General features: G+C 40.5%; 1 protein-coding gene across 4 annotated transcripts in view; it reads right to left on the bottom strand.

The window, feature by feature from the left end:
- The window catches only part of Vmat (Vesicular monoamine transporter), a 678,793-nt gene that overhangs the window by 329,350 nt on the left and 329,244 nt on the right, over nucleotides 1-20,199 (bottom strand). The window contains exon 1 of one of the 4 annotated variants that reach the window (XM_067147805.2): nucleotides 10,295-10,315. The exons of the other annotated variants lie outside the window; for them this stretch is intronic. The gene's annotated coding sequence lies outside the window, so the exon portion shown is untranslated. Of the gene's footprint in view, nucleotides 1-10,294; nucleotides 10,316-20,199 lie in introns of those variants that run through there. 4 annotated transcript variants of the gene reach the window in all.

Raw genomic sequence — 20,199 nt, 5'->3', positions numbered from 1 at the left:
TATTACACATATACTGCAATTAAATAGAAGTACGGCGTGATTATACAATTACAAATCATTGAGCATTTGACTGAACACTAAGAACGTAGTAGACACATTGAATGAGTGAGATAACCAGACTGACGAACGCACGCGTCAAGCGGGTGAATCATACCTCAGTGTCCATTGCTACCCTTACTCACAGAACACGCTACCCAGTGCTACGCGAGTCTCCACTACTTGCTGTGTCGATATACGAATCGGTTACTATCGACGAACGATTTTTTTGGCGTATTTCCGCTAAGAATTTTATTAATAACTAGCAAATGTACCCGTGCTTCACTACTGTACAGTAAACTATATTGTATACGGATTTCTCCGTAAATTATTGTAAAGGCAGTGAGTAAGATTATATTAAATTGCATGCCTCTTAGCGATGTCTGAGAAAGAAAACAGAGACGACGTCATACGCTGCTTCTGATGTAAGATAGGTATTGGGGAAGGTTTGAGGATAATAGCAAGCCACATTTCCTACTGCCAATCAACATCGAGTTCGGTCGTTTGTATGATAACGGCAGGCTCACATAGCAACAATAAGATATAGGATCAAAGTGGTAGATCTCTCCTAATTGAAGGGCGATTGTGCTATCTGTATCGTAATACGACTTACCGTTTAGCCACCAATTACCCCGAAACGAAGGTATGCACCGTCATTAAAATGCATCCATATTTCGATATTTTCCTGAGCCAAAAGTTACACATTTGAACAGCTTGGACATGTTCCTCAAAGGAAGGAATGTCCAGGTTTCGGGATAGGCAGCCGCATACATACGGAGTAATGGAGGAAGAAGATAATTCAGTTAAGGAAGTTGAAATTAATAGAAAATAGGATTATAACTGAGGACAGCCGGATAGGACAAGCGTGTAAATACCAAGTGGATATATTGGAAAATAAAATGCCCCTCAATATATTATGATGGTATGAGTTTCGGATATAAGAAAGCGGTAACAGGGGAGAAATTTAGGGGCAGGGATTCTTATGTAAACAGATAAGAAGATGACTTATGGTGTTATAAATTAAGCACTAAGAGGCAAGGGAGAGGCAAGAAATTAAAGCAGAAAACAGAACTAAAATAGATATACAGTAAACATTATAGCACCTCAATGTGTGAAATAATGGGCAACACTCCGCGCTAATGATCAAATATTAACAGCGTCCTTTATTGCTATTGGAGGACGTTTGTAATCTGCCGCCAATATCGCACAGAATGGCTGATAGACGTGTCTCTTGCTTTCTACCCAAGGAACAACCAAGAGTTGACAGGAGTGATGACGAACATGGCAATACGTTATTTCGCTGCTGGCAAGCAGTCAGAGACGTTGCCTTGGTAACATGTAGGTTCGTTGTCGGTCACTCAATGCAGAGCATGAGACCCGCAGAAAATAGTAGTTTTCTCCGTCATTTGAAGAGTAAGCAAAATTATGTACATAACAAAAGTTGTTTATAATGAAGGTACGTTTCACATAGAATCCAAGGATTGTACAGAAAATCAACAGTATAAGAGAAAATGGAAGAAAACTGTTCTGTTTTTCCTCCGGCCCCTGTCTCTTCAGAGATTTTAAAATCATATGCATATAAAAACCTTCTCCAGGATCGGTATACTCTAAATTTGAAGTTTGGTCGAGATCTAACCAGCGGTTTTGCCGTGATGGTGAAACAAACAGACACGAAAAATAAAAACCACTATACGTCTTGAGTTGACGTAAAACGGACACATATCTTAAAATTTGGTAAAACAAACAAAATCACAGGCAGCGGGCGCCTTACAACTTTATTTATATAGATTAACCCTCTTGCAGTCAGCCTACACTCAGGGGTTTGCTCGAAGCAGCTCAAAATTAATTTTTGTAATTTTCCAACCAAATTACAGAAACCAACACGTAAACAGCTTAACACAAATTAAAATAAAATAAATAACTCTAATATAGGAAACTATGAGCATTTCAGAAATGAATGTACCTTGGACGTATTATTATTGGCAAAGCTGAAAAAAAAAACTTTGAAAATATTTTCTGAAAAATAAATGGTTTTCAATGAGAAAAAGTTCAGATATTATTGCGTCTTTCTTCTTTTCTCTTAAACCTGAAAGAAAGAACATTTTATGCTGAATAATTTGATATAAATATGATGTATGTGCTGAAATTCATTGATGAAGTATGGTGCAATGTTATCAACGTCAGGTTCTTCACGGTCCGATGCGCGCTGAGCAGCTCTTACTGTGCGAAATTATTCAGGGATAAAATCGTCACTTCTCAGATAACGGGAATCGCTTTGGACAAAAGAAGTCATTATTACTGTCTAAATCGTCTGAAAATTCAAGGATATCGGAATCATTTGGCCTTGAACATGGCCGAGCCATTACGAGTAAAGGATGGCCCAAGAACGTACAACAACGGAGTAATGAGATGGCGTATAATTATAGTTCGATAAGTACGGAGAATACACGATATAGTGTATCAAAGAAACGAAGCAAAATCTAAACTAAACGGACAGCAAGATAAAATTGTAGTATTCATAAGCCAACCAAAAACAGATCAACGCAATAACAACTTCGAACAACCACAACATAAACATTCACGCTCAACAGATTTCCTTGTTGAAAATAAAAATGTTTCGTAGGGCTGTTGGATCTATCTCTTGAGCAAAATGCAAATTCAACGCTTTAAGTTACTGACGCGAACGTCTGTTTCTATTTAATGGCCACACAAATGACCAAAATCTCTCAATAGGACAGAGCCGATGTATAGGCGCCGTGAGCGTTCTCCCCACAACCTCTCGCAGCGAGAGATCGGAGCGCAAGTGGAATAGACAACACAGTTTGTACATTTTAAAAATTCCTATAATTCCTAATTTCAGACGGCAACAATGGAATGAAATGTAAGTTTTTCTCCACAAGGTGGAGGAGCAAGTGCCCACCGTCGCCCCCTTCCCCATAATCGCCACCATTGTCCCCGAAAGACGTCCAGGCTTAGCGATGAGACTCTTAAGAACCCAAAATCATTTATTTGCAACGTAAATGGTAAATTATTTCAAATTCTAAAAGTCATTAACTAAAATAAAAATGATGGAAAATGATAATTTAGAAAGTTCTAGGTATCACATGTTGTCTCACTTGGCATTGATAGCCACTTCATGTCTCTATGCTAAAAAAGGCGGAAAAATGAAGTAATATACAGTATTTTCCTTTGTAAACTTTGTATTATGCGGGAGAAAATCTTAGTGATTTTCTTAAGGCTGGGGTTCACCGGGCGAGTTGGCCGTGCGGTTAGGGTCGCGCAGCTATGAGCTTGCATCCGGGAGATAGCGGGTTCGAACCCTAGTGCCGACAGCTCTCAAGATAGTTTTCCATGGTTCCCATTTTCACGAAAGACAAATGCTGGGACTGTAAGTTAATTAAGGCAACGGACGCTCCCCACCCCGAACACCCCATCGATGCGACGTGGAGCAAATTGTTAAAAAGAAGGAAAGGAAAAGGGCTGGAGTTCTGTAAGGTAATTGTAATTGTAGTGATTAATTGTTGAAAAAATTTTTAATTGAGCAAAATATTTGTCAGGTGACTGTAATTCTAACCATCAGATGATATAGATGTTGATTCCCATAGGGAACCTGAAATATTTGTCCCGATTGAGTAAATTTATAATACCAATATAATAGGTCCGTTATTGGACATTGTTGGACTTAGCACACTGCGGCGAAACGCTGGCAACCAGGAATGAGTTAGCTGGAAGTTTCATAATGTAATTATTATAATTAATATGCCTTTGCTGGCAAGATGTAGTGTTTACAGTGCACTATGTCTTCTGGTATGGGTTAGAATAAATTTGTTACTTTCATTGATCTGTCTCAGTCTCATCCTTGGCTTTGACAATATGACAGTGACTGAGGTATGAGTGATGCTAGTAATACCATTCATTATGCAGCCAGTCCCTGCTATGAATGGTGTGAAAATATCGCTCATAGGGTCAGTTGGTGCATGCATTTGCAGTGGGTTTGGCAGACTAATATGTAATAGCAACTTTTGGCTTGGCGAGGAAAGCAACGGGAAACTACCTTATTCCTCATTTCCCAAGTATGCCTCTTCTGTAATGCCTAGGCTGGATAGCTTTTAGCGGAGCTGTGGAGGATCAAACCAGCCTTTCGGCTGAATACACAGCATAAAACATACATGTAATTAATATATAATAATTATATAATTTTTATAATTTATAATTATACTTAGGGCCTATAATTTATAATATACTCTTCCCGTCACTCAATGCTAATAGACTGTTTCAAATATTTGAGGGTAATTCCAGTGTAAGAGACCCGCAGCAGGATTACTTGATACGAGAATTAAAAAAAAACTCCAAAGAAAATCAACACAAATTGTTCTGGGTGATTTCCGACAAAACAGTAATTTTACAAAAATGTTGAAACGTTAGGCTCGAATAAGGAGACGAGCTGCTTGAATTACACAAATAAGTCTGAGTGGAGCTTTTTAAGGAACGACAGATCAAGATATGAGAATAAAGTTGGAATTCCAGTGAACAGATTGGGGTAAATATTCATTTACAGAAATTGGAATAGTTTATCAATGGAAATTCTGTATACATTTTCAAATTCTTCGAAATAATTTAAGAAAATACTAGGTAATAGGTAAACTAGGGATGGCAACGATATATCGGTTTTTACGAAATACCGATATTTTCCTTTGGATTTATCGATATATCGATACCGAAATTTTCATTCAATTTATCGTACAATATATCGGGTTTTCCATAAATGTATCGTTTTTCTTTGAATTATTTTCTTTAACAACATCCGCACTGGAGAACGCCGATAATTCTGTAAGAGATGGTGCTAGTGAAGGTGGAATTGCAACCTGGAAATATCCAGTCTAATCAATACCTTGCTCCGAGCCTCTGATAGACTGGACTATAATTCGAATACAAACGGTGGAATATGTAACACCGCTGCCTACGTGATTAGTGGCAGTTCACACAGCGCGAAATACGTTCTAGTACCAGAGTCGCCGCTAGACTTCGTGTTAGTCCTCCACTGTTAAACAACACAGACGTATATGGAAACTGGGAAAGAAAAAGGTAGTTAGTGAATTAGGTGAGATAACCCTTTAAATAATTTATAGGAGGCGTTGATTTGTGTATTCAGCTTGTGATGAGTATATGGTTTATATTTAAACATAAGATAAAGAAAATAGAAGCCGCCGTGACTCAGGCAGCAGCGCGAGCTTCTCACCGCTGGGTTTCGTGGTTCAAATCCCGGTCACTCCATGTGAGATTTATGCTGGACAAAGCGGAGGCAGGACAGGTTTTTCTCCGGGTACTGAGGTTTTCCCTGTTATGTTTTATTCCAGTAACACTCTCCAATATCATTTCATTTCATCCGTCACTCTTTAATCATTGCCCCAGAGGAGTATGACAGGCTTCGGCAGCCGGCACAATTCCCATCCTCGCCGCTAGATGGGGCTTCATTCGTTCCATTCCTGACCCGCTCAAATGTCTCTAAACAGGCTGTGGATTTACATTAAGAAAATGTTTTGTGCATATTATGTTGATAAATATACAAGAGCCGAGAGAGTATTTATTGTAGACATTCTATTCACAGGATATTTATTGCGCGTGATAAACAATGATTTACTGCTGTGTACCATTCTGCAAAAGTAAACTTAAGAAAGGTAGAAGCATTTCTTTCCACGAGCAAATGTAGAACTACGAGAAAAATGGGTCAAGATTATATCATGTCATGGTGACGAGAAAAATAGCATGTGGCAACCTTCCTCGAAGTCTGTAGTATGTAGTGAACATTTTGAAAGCACGTGCTTTAGCATTTCTACTAAAATTTGCCACAATCAATGCCAAAACTTTTTTTCAGGGTATCCATCGTATTTGCATGGTAAAACTAGGCTATGTACTACTACTAAAACGTTTTCTGATGCACTTGAAGATATGTACACACTGTCATAAAGAAGAAACTGGGACTTCAATGAATCTGCTGGATTTGGTATGCTGGGTTTCAAGTTATTACTACAAAATAAAATCTCAAACATTTTTCTGTCGGTGCGATGTTATCAGCAATAAAGTAGAAAACATCAAAACCTAATTCAATCATGTAATCTTAACACTTTAAGTGCCTCAGTTAATGCTATTCACCAGAAAAAAAGACCAATGACATCTTTTTTCCCAGAATGCAATGATAAAGCCATAAATACTTGCACGGCAGATGCCGCATCAAATTCTTCTTCTTATTTTCAGCCATTCCTATTCATTAACGAGGTTTATATGAACGTCATCAAGCATTTCAGACAATATTTTTTCACTCTCTTTTACGGGTGAACTTATTTCTCTCAAAAAGCTATTTATTCAGGACCTAAGCCTCGACTGCTGTTGCATATTGACATAGATATGTCAATAAAAATTTCTGTTACGGAAGTATAACCCTAGGAACCGTGCAGGCTGGTGCTCATCTGAAATTAGCAGCCGTTGATATATATATTCTTTGGATAATTAAACCGCGAATTACAGTACCAAGATAAACTCAACCAACCAGACGCGTGCACAGGCAGAATAAACCAATATTGGTATATATATGCATTGAGGTCTAATGATACTGTAGTTCGTCTGGCCCTCTTAAGTTATCATTAGCGATATATCGATATCGTTTGAATATACCGATATATTATGTGCAATAAATATCGATTATCGAAAATATGTTTTCAATATATCGCAATATCAATATATCGGTATTTAAAACATTTTCGCCATCCCTAAGGTAAACTGCTACCCGGGAGACAGCCGTAAATTCATGTCAATAAACTGTCTGCGGTAATTTCGTTCGGTATAATATTACAGTTTGTATGATACTGAAGAGAAATACTGTAGCAGTTGCGAGAGTGAATATACGGTAATATACCCTCAAGAAATTTTTGATGTAAACTGTTTTCCTTGTTTGGAATTCATATTTTGTATTGTTACGGTATTTGGAGGTCACGGCCACCTATCATGCTCTCATCACCGCCTATCTTCCTAATATTTAGGAGGCTGTGCTTGAAGTTTCGCAGAGTCATCTGCCGGAAACATCGTAAACTATTCGAATAATGAAAATCTTACTTCTTCATAATATATATTTGAAGGTTAAACAAACCGGTTCGTGAGTAAAGATAAGTTGGAATGGAAAAACGGGCAATTAATCGGATATTCCCTGTTTTATTCATAGTCTAACGAACCAGGGTATCAGGTTCGTTGTATCAGGGTTTGAAAGGATGATTTTGGGAGCAATTATATTTAAGGATAGAGGTTTGTTTTAAAAAAAGAAACAGCATGAATTACAGAGTGTTTGAAATAAATAATCCATCATCATATTTCACAACATTTTTTTAAATTTTGTAATAATATTTTTTTTCTGGAGCTGTTGAAATTTAAATTAATACCTTGTAATGTGAGGACCCAAGAGAACAGTGTTCTTCAGGCCTGACTCGAATTATTTTTAAAAATTGCTATACGTTTCACCAACATAGATACTGTAGGTCTTATGGCGACGGTGGGATAGGAAAGGGCTAGGATCCAGAAGGAAGCGAAGGTGGCATTAATTACGGTATACCCAACAGCATTTGCCTGGTGTGAAGGTAGGATACCACGGAAAACCACCATTAGGCTGCCGACAATGGAGTTCGAAAACCAGTATCTCTTGAGTGCAAGCTGACAGCTATCTGACGCAAACCACGCAGCTACTCGCTCGGTACGAAGGGTTTAACGTTAAGTGTCAATACGTGTGGTTTCCTCCTAACCACATACTTTCAATGAACCTTAAGAAATTTATTGCCCGGCCCTTTGGCTAAATAGCCAGCATCGATGTCTTCGGTTCGATTTCCTGCCGTGTCTGGGATTTTAATCACGTCTAATTGACTTCTATTAACTGGGGTATGGGTGTTTGTGATTGTGCCACACAACACATCGAACTACCAAACAATGCAGTTGAGAGGGTTGATTTCGGGAAGGGCATTCGTCCAAAAACTGAGCCAAGTTGACAAATTTCATGCCCGGACCACATCGAGGTGGCGGAATAAGCGGTGCGACAAGAAGACTCCTAAATAAAAGAAAATAATGCGTTTCAGTTGTGAATTTAACAGTTGTGTCATATTAAATCATTTTGCTATGTTCAGGTAAATGCGGTATTCGTTCCGGCAGGAATGCTCCTCTTTACCAGCTCTATTGACGGCGAGAAGGATGACCCTATCAAAGCCTAACGATTGCTTGTCCTTTTCACTTATTCGGAATGAAAATGATGAAAGGCTTCGTATCATGCGCATAGCAGCAGCTGTCCGCCGCTCGCACATAGCGTACAGCCTCTGCTACACCAATATCTCTCAGATACAGTCTGTGCTGTTACCTTGGTCACCAAAGATGCTGCGGCACTTGATTTGCATAAAAAGAGTGTGTTGAAATAGAAAGTGTACCGTCAGTGACGTCACAATAGTCGTCACTGTAGTAGTGATGGGACATTCGATTCATTTTACTGAATCGATTCATTTGATTCCATTCACGTTACTGAATCGATACAGAGATCCGATTTACGGCTCATTGGTCATCGCTCCTACTGCATCTGTGTAGTATGTGCTGGTAAGACAGCAGCAACAGCATTCAGTGCTCGCAGCTGCCATCTGGTCTTCATACTATGAACTCCTTTCTTAGAAAAAATGCTAGTTACTCTAATACATCGAAGGTTTCCGGCGACGCAGGGTGGGAAAAGTTAGGATTAGGAAGGTAGCAGCCATGGCCTGAATTAAGGTACAGTCCCAGCATTTCCTGGTGTGAAAATGGGGAAACTACGGAAAACCATCTTAACGGCTGCCGACGGTGGGATTCGAACCCACCATCCCCCGAATGCAAGCGCATACCCACGCGATATTAACCGCATGACAACTCGCTCAGTCATTTTTGAAAATATGTGTTTTTCTATCAGCTGAGGATTTTTTTAAATCGTCATATTTTGTATAGGCTACCCGAGATGTACAGTAGCCCACTGGTTTTCTGATTCAACATACTGTTATTGCGTCTGTCCACATATGATTGAAGTCTTGTGCAACGATGTGACATATGAACTGCGAGAATACTGAGCCGTTCTTCCCAATATAAAACAGGTACTTTTGAGTGGTCATGAGCATGAATCATAGTCATTGAGCAGGCTAGAGTCGAGTTTAATTGTCAAATCTCAACTAAGTTATAATACTGATTCATTAAACTAATAAATAGTATAACCTAATAGCCTACCTACTTACTAGCTACTTCAGAATTATGTTGTGACTACCTTTTTAACACTGCAAATAAATCCACCTATTATTTAAACCTCCCTGTAAGAAGAGGACAGTGAATGCAAATTGGTATTATTTTCAAATGAGCTGAGCTCGAGAGTTCATTATAGCATACGATTCTTTCAGCGTAGCATGGCTCACTGTATGTCTCGCTGCAGTGAGCCGATAAGGAGCCGTGCGTATCTTGTGTCTCACTGAGCCGGCTCGTTCACGATTCTTTCGGTGTGCCATGGCTCACTGTATGTCTCGCTGCAGCGGAAGCTCGGCTCTCCGCGTGTCCAGTGAACCGATAAGGAGCCGTGTGTATCATGTGTCTCACTGAGCCGCGCTCGTTCACGATTCTTTCGATGTGCCATGATTCACTGTCTCGCTGCAGCGGAAGCTCGGCTCCCCGTCAACGTCCAGGGGGTGTGCCACTCACCACTGTCCGCTGGGAGTAAGCTGAATCGTGTGCCGTGAGCTCGCCGTTCCTGTGAATCGATTCACTCGGACACTTGAATGAATCGATACACTGCTTCGAATCATGCATTCAGTAGCCAACACTATACTGTAGGCCTTGATGGCCAAAGATGCTGCGGCTCTTGATTTGTATAAATAGAGTATGTTGAAATAGAAAGTGTACCATCAGTGATGTCACATTAGTCGTTACCGTGGGTGTTGGTCGCCGAAGATGCTGCGGCTACAATTTAAGTTCCTTTGACGTATAGTTGCAGTTTTCCTTGATATAACATTGAGTTTCATTTACTGAAAGACATATTCATGATCATTAGCTTTTCGCAAAGGGAAGGGAGACGTTACTTTTCGTGTTCACAGGTCGGTCGAAGTCAAATCCAATCTAAACCAGTGTAGAAGACAAGAGTGTACTAGTGAAACAAAAACGAAAAATATATGTTCTTATAAGTTAATATGCATTAAAGTCGTATTTAACATAATGCAAAGCAACTTACAGGGAACGTCCTTTGAGCACGAGTTACGTGGCATCAGTACTCACCTGCAAAGAGAGAGACAGAAATATACAACATTAATAACACTTCTAAAAGACAGCATTTTACAAACAAGCTTTCTGAAATAAATAGCAGGAAAAGTTGTACTTCAGATGTACTTTGAAAAGACCGTCCACGATATCAGAGAGGAATCTTTCTTTCCAAGTCCGTTTACCCTCCTGTGATGCTTTTTTCCTCGGACTCAGAGACGGATCCCACGTCTACCGCCTCAAGGGCAATGCTCTGGATTGTGAGATATTTGGTCGGGGATATAAGTGGGGAGGGGGACGAGTACCTCGCCCAGGTGGCCTCACCTGCTATACTGAACAGTGGCCCTGTGGGGGATAGGAAGATTGGAAGGGATAGACAAAAAAGAGGGAAGGATGTGACTGTGATCTTATGTTAGGTAACATCCCAGCATTCGCCTGGAGAAGAAGTGGTGTTTGACCATGAATGAGGGGGACATCCGTAAAATAGATCCTTACAGACCAATAAAACTTTTGAGGCGGGTTTCACTGGATCGTGCTTTTTTGAAACCAGAAACGATATTCCCCTCACCTGTAGGTTCAAGGGATCTTTCACCACACAGCGGATCCTATCAGTTGGTTACCTGTCCCGCTCATTCAGAGTCTGTTTTGGTGACTACCACAAGTTACAGGTGTTATACGCACCGTGTTATAGTTCGCAATTATGACAGTCATTCTGATCGTCACTGTCAAGATCACTACACAGACACCTTGGAGTGTTTTTAAAGTGTTTTATGTGTGTTTATAATTTTTCTAGGGTTCATGTTTCTTATACAGATTCACGTCTGTAATCTTTTATGTACCAATGATTATGACGTCTGATGATGACCAGAAAGGTCGAAATAGTACCAAAATAATAAATGTGGATATAAATGATACTGAGGTATAGTTGTGTTTGTGTTGAACAGGTGGACCACTTAAAGCTAACCCATATACGGCGTCACTAATAGTAAAAGGGGCTTCAAAATATTCATAAGTCTGGAGGATAGTAAAGTAAATACATAGAATGATTGTGAAGAATAATCTTCGGGTGGCTTGACTATCATTTCCTTCTATTAAACTGTGGTTGGCCCAAGTGATGGTTACACCTGAAGCAAGAAGGATAGTAGTATTGAGAAGGGGGATTTTTAAAGGATTGAAAGTTGAATACTTAAAGAAGACCAGAGGCTCCCTAATTCGATATTTGTTCAGAGACATCTGGGGAAGAATGCTCATTAAAAACAAATTAAGAAATAATATTTCAGACACAATAATTAAAATGATTCCTCATCGTAATTCCTTGCTGACTGGTAGATTGTGAAGGCCTTGGTAAGTTCCTTCTTGTGTAATATCACGTCAACAGTAGACTATAGTTAGGCCTAAGAATAGAAGGGAGTTATCGTATTGGTGGAATCATTTAATTATTCCTATAGTTGTTGTTATTGCTCCAATGACACCCATAAGGGGTCAAGGTCTAGGATTAGCTAAGTGATAAGGATGATTTGAAATTGCTACCAAAATGTAATTCTCTACAGTAGAGGGTGGCTAGAATGGCTACTGCTAAGGTATACGGTAGTTGTATTCACATGTGTTTTGTATTGAACAGGTGGACCACTTGAAAACAACTACAGTAAGACATGTCTGAGCGGTACATCGTAAAGGGAAAACGAAACAACGAAACTGCAGCCCTAATCTCGTCTTCAACACACACTGGAGGAAACTTCCCTACATCCGTGTGAGTTTCGACACTGGTCAACATTTCTAGGAACAGTAAATAACAATCTCATGGTCAAAGAGAAGTGCTGTGTGTATGGAAGACTGTACCTTGGAATGAACCCACAGTCTGCAGAAAGTTTTAATGGCTTCCTTTTTCTTGTCGTGTAAACTCCCATTGTCCGTTGTCACAGAGGCAAGAAGCACTGGAGAGTGACTGAACTAAATAGACCCAGTCGATATCCGCCGCGTGCGCGATATGAGACGAACAGTCGTCAGTCCATTTGCTAATGGAGCAGCCATTACCATAGCGTGTACACCCCCACACCTGCATTTCCGACGTACCACTGTTGTTACTGCATCCTCAAAGAGACACGCCATCAGTCACTTGGTTAACGCGACGCTATAATATCTATATAAATAAAATAGTAACGACCGCGTGTCTGTAATTCGACTATTTTGGTGAAATTTTCGTACAGTTATCCGTTTCGGGTGTGTAATCATGACCGTCTGCATATTTTTTAGCTTTGGTGTCTGTCTTTTTTACCTGTTTGTTTGTCTGAGTTTTTATAACTTGAAAACTACTGGATATATTTCCACCAAAGTGGATGTTTAGAATCCTCCTGTTCTTCGATAGGTTTTAGGACCAATATTATTTCTGTATCCATGAACTGACCGGGTTTTATACGAAACGGAAACCGTGAATTTGCACTCCCACAAAATGTACACAACCAAACATAATGGAAATCTACCTGCCTTAATGAAAAAGAAATCTAAATTTCTTCCCCTGTGCATCATTTCAATAGAACTATTAATAAGGGAGATATCATTAACGGAAGGTTTTTAAGTATAATTCCCAGCTGAATTAGCCCAAAAGCGGATGCAATTTCTAATCTACTCACTCAGGATTGTGTATCAGGTGCACATGACGTCATGTTACCAGTTGGAGTTGTCTTTTATAAGAATGACTGTTCCCGATATATATTCTGTGAATTAGGTCTATCAAAACATTCTATGTAACGAACATTTCAGAATATTTATTGTACGACGGTAAATAACGGAGATGCTTACGAACATTTCGATTTTTAGTCTAAGTCCCACAGAACTCTTGGTGCATTTCATTTCAAGGTAAAAGGAATGGCGTAATGACTTTTAGTGCCGGAAGTGTCCGAGGACAAGTTCGGCTCGCCAGATACAGGTCTTTTGATATGACACCCTTAGGCGACCTGCGCGTTGTGATGTTGAAGACGACACATACACCCAGCCCCAGTGTCAGCAGAATTAACCAATTATTGTTAAATTCCCGACCCTCCCAGGAATCGAATCCAGGATCCCTGTGACCAAAGGCCAGCACGCTAACCATTTTGCCATGAAGCTGGAAATTTGAAGTTGGATTAGCGGGATGAACTAAAGCGCCATTTTAATCTTTTCGGTAGAAGAGATAATACTGGAGGTTAACATCAACGATGTGTTTCACGATTCTTTAGCCACAGCGTCATTCCAGTGGTCAGAGGAACAACAGTATGTAACCGAGAAGTAGGGAGAATTTCGCACAACTTCGGACCTGGAACTGTTCAGTACAAATAAACTCTCAAATCGTCCTTATTTTGTTCCGACTTTATTTATCATTACCATACTTCACGTTACTGCCACGTATATTCGTGGAAAAAATATGAGCTGCGTTGAACATTTGAATACAGATGGAAAAGGTTGTAAGTACCAGAAATACGTTTTCGAGTAAACCCCAGTGATAAAGTTCCCGAGTACAATGGCACTTTCAGCCTTCTCTACCAAAGGAGACCAGGAAGAAATGATTACCTATGGCCTTCGAAGTACTAATATACTGCATCCAATACATTTTGTATAATTACATGCCAACATTTAGCTTAAAAATGTAATTTCATTATTTAAGTGACTCAGAAATTATAAAATACATTATTGATAGAACACTGACACAATGAACAGTAGAGAAGAATTGCGTCGCGAGACGCTAGCACATTCACCCATCCCCACCAAACTCAGCTTGGCACATTGGACTGTGGCTCTACCTGTTGAATTTCCTACCAACTAAACTGATGACCTTAGGCAAATGCACAAGTTACCACCACATGCGGCATAACTAATACATCCCCTTTAAAAAAATAAAAGACACATTTTTTCGGATTTCGGCGCTTTCACCCTTTTCCCTCTTTGTTCCTCAATTTTCTCGTATTTATTGCAATCGCATGTTCGTTACTTATTTCTGTTCTTATTTACGTCTTCGCAGTCTCCATTGGCCGAAATTTGTAGCAAACCCAACAATGTAAAAGAAACACAATTCCATTTAACAGATCTCAGCGCCGTACGTAACGAAACAAAATCCACTCACTGTCAAACGCATTGAAAATTCTCAGGGAAAAGTGTTAATTTGTCTCCGACAAGTTCTATATAAGAAATGTTCGTAATATTTTAGTGACATAGAGAATGTTTAACTGAAGTGTTTGTCATGTCTCTGAGATTCGAACTCATGACAGCTAGTCTCTCCGAGGATAGAACCTATTACTTTAGGAACGTAGGAGAAACAGTGTCCATGAGTTGATAATGGTATTTAATTATGATAAATTTAAGTAAATTATGGTAAGGCATTCCCCCATAGCACTACAGCCCTTGAAAGGCCTTGGCCTACCAAGCGACCGCTGCTCAGTCCGAAGGCCTGCAGATTACGAGGTGTCGTGTGGTCAGCTTGACGAATCCTCTCGGCCGTTCTTTTTGGATTTCTAGACCGTGCCCGCCATCTCACCGTCAGATATCTCCTCACTTCTAATCACGTAGGCTGAGTTGACTTCGAGCAATCCCTCAGGTCCAGGTAAAAATTCCTGTCCTGTCCGGGGATCGAACCCGGGGCCTCCGTGTAAGGGGCAGGCACGCTATCCCCTACACCACGGGGCCGGCTGGTCAGGCGTTCAGTCACAGATTAATGTAAGAAGGCTGATTTACGGTAGAGGAGAATAACAAATGTAGACTTCTGTATTATATGACATGGTGCAAACAGATGGAGAAAGGATATGAGATTTAGAATAACAGAGCTGAGTATACCATAAACAAGTGCGAGGTCCCATATTTCCTCTGCCTATGACGCAGAGTCGCCAGTATTGTAGGAGATGGACTGGTAAAAACGGAAGTAAATGGAAGGGAAACTTTCAGGTTTTCTCGGGTGTGGCACACCGAGGCCTTATAAGCAGGTTGAAGGAGCTAAGAGGTGTTCTTGTTTGGTGGCGCTTGGTCGATCGTTGGCGATTGTCCGTCGTCGTCATTGTTGAATCTCTGCCAGGTCAAGAGGAGGTAGATTATCTACTTCAGTAATAAGTCCAGTTGAGGACTTGCTACTAAAACGAGAGGTTTGTGTACATCCTAGTTATACGTCCAGAATTCGTTCTAACTGGTTACACTACGGAGATACTGTACATAGTCAACACTAATGGGGAACAAGATTGTTTGGTTCACCCCGACCTAAATCGCTAGAGCAACCTACAATCTGATAAGGTAACAGCTCCGGTTTGTGATAAATCCCTTCAATCACGACATGTTAAATGATAACCATTGTTAAGTAAAATTTCAGACAGTCTTGAAGAAGCCGGGCACGAGTCTTCCAGTTCCATCTCAGTCGAGCGAGAAGGGAAGAGAATGTGAATCCCCGGGATGTAGAGAACAAACTGTGCCGAGTGGAACGTGCTGGTGGCAGAGCCCCGGAGATTGGCAGCTCTACGCTACAATATTCGACATGTATACTCACATAAATGATAGAACATTTATTTTACTCCATATATCCATTACAGACCGTCATACCCCTCTGTGTTCAGTCTGCAATCAACTAGGCACCTCCACAATACTCCATTTGCAAGGAAGCACTCTTTTGATTCCGCAAGACTTTTCACTGAATTGTTAGAAGCAGAGGCCAACCATCATTATTGTCATCTTGATCTTCCTCTACTTCCCTTACGCACTGTGGTCGAGACCATTGTTGTTCTAGGTTACATTTTCTCCTAGCTCCATGGAAAAATGGAAAAAATGCTTGTCTTAGGTCCAGGGTGTCCCGGGCTTGATTCCCAGCCGGGTCGGGGATTTTAAACTTAATTGGTTAATTCGTTTGGCTCGGGAGCTGGGTGTGTGTTCCATATACAATATTAGAAATCATCGTAGGTAAGCCCCATCCTCACAGACATGCAGTAGCCCTGCGCGGATATACAGAATATTATTCACATCCGAACTTACTTCATCCGCATCCGTGAATGGTTATCCGCAGATATCGTAAATATTTAACTACAGAATATTACACCCAAGGTATCGAATCGGATAGATCTCTTAATATAATACAATAGGCCTGATACCTGGGACCAGAACCTCTAGAGTCGCAGGTTTATGAGGGATTTTATCTTGCGACAAGTACCAACATATTAACCTTTGTTCCCTCCTTCCATTAATTGCGGACAGGAGCCAGTTAGACTTAGGGCAGATTAGTGCTTTATGGTCTCAAGTCTCATGGGTCACGGCTCGCAAGCGCCGTACTTTCTACTTATTGTCCTGCATGCACAAGTGATGCACGGGATGCCTAATCACTTGTTTTCGAAGAAGTGCCACAACGTGCTCTATTGTGAATGTTCTGAAACAAATACCAGTCATTTCTCTACACACGTTCCATAACAGGGTGCATTTGTAAATACGCCAAAGGTGCAGAAAAGAAAATTTAATAACTTATAATTTATATACGTGTAGACATTTCACTCTATGAAGGAGTTGTTTGGTGAAACAAAAATTAATACTGTTCGGAGAAGTACGTGTGTAGAAGGCAGACGTCTGTTTGGAGCTTCGGCTGCATTCTCACGAGATTCTCCACAGATGTAAATGATGTCTGTATATTCGTCATTGCTGAACACACTAGCCATTGCCGATATGCAGACAGCAAATGTAGTACATACACCAGCCTAGTACTATGCGGTCGTACACGAGGTTTACAAGCCAAGGGGTTGCATTAGACGGGTAGCGCTGAGGAACATGCTGCGAGCGACCATCCGGTTGTTATCTCTTCATATCCGGACGTAACCTGCCTGCAGGTAATAGTGACCCAGTGAAAATCAGTTGCTAGATATCCCATTCATCATTTGTGCATGCGGGATATTTATAAATAGAAAGTGCGGCGCTCGAGAGGCAGCTGGTATATCACCATTCTCCCATATCACAGTCGAGGGTTGCCTAAATACAAATAAAAATTGAATTTAATTTATTGATGATATATATGCCACCCAGACTGAAAAGCCTCTCTATGTAGCGTCTTGGAATAATACAATACAGGTTTATGAACACACTAACTACATTTTCATAGTATTAAAATATTGAATTGAACATTAAACTTAAAAGAAATTAAAATACAGATACCAAATCCAATAAAATTAAAACATGAATTATATAAGAAGTAAGAATATGATTGAGCCTGTTTATTATTTTAGACTACAAGAATCTAAAGAATATAGAGCTAAAACAGAAAAACGATTTTCTTAGAAATATACATTTTTCTGATTGTTAGACACAAGAATGCCTGATTCAGCCCCATGCGTACTCCCCCAGGAAGGTAGATGTGAAGGACTGTTTTAGTTGGGTACAGTTACTGTTATTTGCGAAATGATGAGGACTAAAGACGTTAAAGATACGGGATGCAGTGCAAACAAAAGATTTGTTGTTCACCTATAATCTCTGTTATGTACTGACTCCATAGGTTTAAATGTATTATAAAGGTAGGGTGGGATTTTCAGTTTGAGAATTTTTGTGTAGCAACAGCTACTGAAATTTCCCGTCGTTGGTGGAGTTTCAAGCATTGCAGGTGTACGCAACAGGGTGTTATGTGTTCATCATGCCTGGCATTTGTCACGTAACGAACACGTGCGTTTTGTACCCTCTGTAGTTTTATGTCAAAGTTTCAGGTAAGTCTTTGTATACGACTGATCCATAGCCAATTATTGGGAATATAAGACTTTGAACAAGAAGTTTTCGCATGAATGGTGGTGTACATCACACGTTACGTTTCAATTATGCATGGATGACACAACTTTTATGATCAAATTTGACGTATGATCAAAGAGCATACCTGGGTGGAAATTAATAAACTTCATTATTTAGAACTTGTCAGCAAAATTATCTGCACAGCCAAACAGTTTGCATCCGCCAAGACATTTAACTCCGCATCCGTGCAGGGCTCAAACTATAGGACGTCTAGTAGAACAAGATCTGCACCAGGCCTCTCCGGAGGCCATACGCCATTACTCCTCCACTCGCCTCACTTGGCGCCATCACCCACAGTTCCATCCATACAGCTAACAGCGTCGACCTCCTCTCTCTGAGTACACACCCAGCTGTTAACGTAGAATTCGTGTATTGTTTCGTTCCCGTACTTGGTCCTTCAGTAAAAATGTCCAAGTGTCCCAATCAGTGCTAACGGAGGGCATTTTCCAATTTCACGTGAGAAAGTGTTTCACGTGGTCTGCTGGTACCTTCTGTCCCTATGTGTTTCCCATGAATTTTTAACAAATTGCTTTACGTCACACCGGCACAGATAGTTTTTATGGCGACGATGGAGTAGGAAAGGCCTAGGAGTGGGTAAGACGTGGCCGTGGAGTTGATTATGCTACAGCCCCAGCATTTGCCTGGTGTGAAAATGGGAAACCACGGAAAGCCATCTTGTGGGCTGTCGACAATAGGGATCGAACCACTATCTCTCGGATGCAGGCTCACAGCTGCGCGCCCCTAACCGCATGGCCAACTCACCCGGTTTCCCCATGATTAATGTACTATGTAGAGTTGTAGAAAACGAGTTCTAACATGAGAAAACCTTTTTCTTCTACATCTTAAGAACGCCCCCTTAAATTTCGGCTGCACCTTATTGTGCACTGTGCTTTAACTAAAGGGAATGTTAGCGCATGTCGTTCTCTCTGTGTTCAGACCTTCATCTCTAACCTCGTTTCCTTTTGCTTCGACTGCAAAATTACAATATAAAAGCAATGTATCAGGTTAATATTAGAAAGTACAGAACAATGTACAAACGCCTTTAAAAGTATTACCAGGATGACCTCCATAGTAATACTCCACACAGATATACTGTATATTGGTCTTTGCACTTACTCTTACACATTACTGCCCACTGGTATTTCCATTAGTTATCACTGTATCGAAAAAATTATATAACACAAATAGTTAAGTGGAATTTTAAATATGTTTGATCATGAGCAGTTTTCCAGTAAAATCAAGCTGAAGAGAGATTCGTCGTGGTCTATGGTTTCGGCCACCTAATTATGATTGCTATATTGATGGGGTAAAAGTTCCTTAGGGGGATCACTGTAAGTACCCCGGCATTAATATAAGGAATGATGTCATTGGGTTACCGAGCTGGATAGCTGCAGTCGCTTAAGTGCGGCCAGTATCCAGTATTCGGGATATAGTGGGTTCGAACCCCACTGTTGGCAGCCCTGAAGATGGTTTCCGTGGTTTCCCATCTTCACACCAGGCAAATGCTGGGGATGTACCATAATTAAGGCCACGGACGCTTCCAGCCCATTCCTAGCCCTTTCCTGTCCTGGGGTAATCACATAAACGGCAGTGTAAATGAAGGGTACAGATCTCTGAACATAGTTATGAGGGTATTTAGGGTTTGTAGTAAGCATGTAAAGGAGAGGGCATACATCTCTGTGGTAATACCCCAAGTAGATTATAGTTCCAATGTATGGGGGCCTCACCAGGATTACTTGATTCAAGAAGAAGAGGGATCCAAAGAAATGCAGTTTGATATATTTGCGTTATTCCCGACAAAACAGTAGCGTTACACAAATGTTACAATATTTAGTCTGGGAAGACTAGGGAGAAAGGAGACGAGCTGCTCGACTAAGTGGTATGTTTCGAGCTGTAAGTGGAGAGATGGTGTGGAATGACATTAGTAGACGAATAAGTTTGAGAGGTGTTTTTAAGAGTAGGAAGGGTCATAATCATCATCATCATCATCATCATCATCATCATCATCATCATCATCATCATCATCATCATCACCTGTTTACCCTCCAGGTTCGGTTTTTCCCTCGGACTTAGCGAGGGATCCCACCTCTACCGCCTCAAGGGCAGAGTCCTGGAGCT

Source organism: Anabrus simplex, chromosome 5 (genome assembly GCF_040414725.1).
Source record: "Anabrus simplex isolate iqAnaSimp1 chromosome 5, ASM4041472v1, whole genome shotgun sequence".
Taxonomy (NCBI): domain Eukaryota; kingdom Metazoa; phylum Arthropoda; class Insecta; order Orthoptera; family Tettigoniidae; genus Anabrus; species Anabrus simplex.
This window is presented reverse-complemented; position numbering and strand designations above follow the sequence as displayed.